Raw genomic sequence first — 1,613 nt, 5'->3', positions numbered from 1 at the left:
TATTTACCAAAAACTTTGAAGTAAAAACAAAAAAATAAAACAAACCAAGGTCAGGCAACAAAACCGAGTGCAGGGAAAGTCACAACCCAAAAAAGTAAATATATATATATAAAATAAATAAAGAAGACATCAGCATGAAGAACAGACCCTACACATGGATTATAAGAATCGATTCGAAAACCATGCATGATGGAAACCTTAACCCAAAAAAATAACGAAAAAACCTCTAACAACAACAAGAGCGAGGGAGCAGGAGCGGCGAAGAGGATGCTATCTTCCTAACTCGCAAAGAGAAGAGAACAAGCGATGAAGAAAGCAGTGACCTCCTCGGGAGAGACGAGAAGGAATACAAGAGAAGGCGAGTGAAAGAGTATGGGACGAGAAGGAGAGAAGGCATGGGAAACCCCTAGCGAAAAATCGAAGAAGGGAAATGCGGTGATAATAGCGAGGTCACGTGGGTTGCCAGGGCGGAAGCGAAGACTTCAACGAGCAATAGAAAAAAAAATGCCGAAGTGTGACTTCCTAGTTTTTTTCTCAGAAGTCGAATGGGTGAAGTGGGGGTGAATCGAAAGTGTCACATCGCCACTTCCCTCATCACTACAGCGAAACAAACACGTGGAAGTCAAAAGTCGAGTGATGACTTTGAGTTACTTCGACCTCAAAAAGAAGCCAACCAAACACGCCCTTAGTATTTCTTTACCCAGACTTTCAGGCTTCCAAAAATCCATTGGGCACCTTGCATAAGTTGTGTGTTAATGGAGGTCTTACCTCTCTCTTTCTCTAAGGGAGGTAGGTGACTTACTCATTAGGGCTATAACTTGGAATATATGGCTAAAAAGAAACACACATCTTTCATAATAAATGTTCTTCGTGCTCTACTATTATCATGAAAATTATTTATATGTTTTTGTCATGGTTCAATGCAACCCTTGAAAGCCAAAAAGGCAAGGCTAGAAGACTCAGTTGCAATAGCAAAATGCAGCTTGGAGTTCCTTGATAACCATACTGATTCAGGTGATCACACATAGAAGAAATATTAGTTAGGAAGTTTTAGCTCTTTCTCCCTGGGTGCACTGGTCTTATTTCGGTGACTTCCCTTCCTTTTAGTGGTTTCTGTTGTTGCTAGTTTCCACTTTTAGTAGACTGTTTTTGTTGTTCTCTTTTTTCTCCTGTATTGTTTTGATTTTTTATAACTCTTTTATACTCTTTTTATTTTCAATGAATATAAATTATTCACTTTTTAAAAAAAAAACATAAAAAAAAACCAAGGTTATTATGTTAACATGTGGAATAAATTTATAAATATATATAACTTAAATTTTTCGAAACGATTATTCATTTAAACGTTATTGGTATTCCTATACTTTTAAAATCATTTTAAAAATTAAATAACAATTATTTTATATGTATTTTTAGAATTGTATAAATAAAAAAGTATCATATTACAACCTAACATGACATTTATATATATATATATATATATATATATAATCAAATTTTATTATTCAAATATCAAGAATCAGGAATCTTCTTTCATCTCTTTTATTATAAAACTCTCATAGTATATATTTTTGTCATAAATTATTGCTTATGATCGCAGTTTGTTTAATATT

Source organism: Dioscorea cayenensis, chromosome 10 (genome assembly GCF_009730915.1).
Source record: "Dioscorea cayenensis subsp. rotundata cultivar TDr96_F1 chromosome 10, TDr96_F1_v2_PseudoChromosome.rev07_lg8_w22 25.fasta, whole genome shotgun sequence".
NCBI lineage: Eukaryota > Viridiplantae > Streptophyta > Magnoliopsida > Dioscoreales > Dioscoreaceae > Dioscorea > Dioscorea cayenensis.
The sequence above is the reverse complement of the archived record's forward strand: the minus strand, read 5'-3'. Positions refer to the sequence as shown.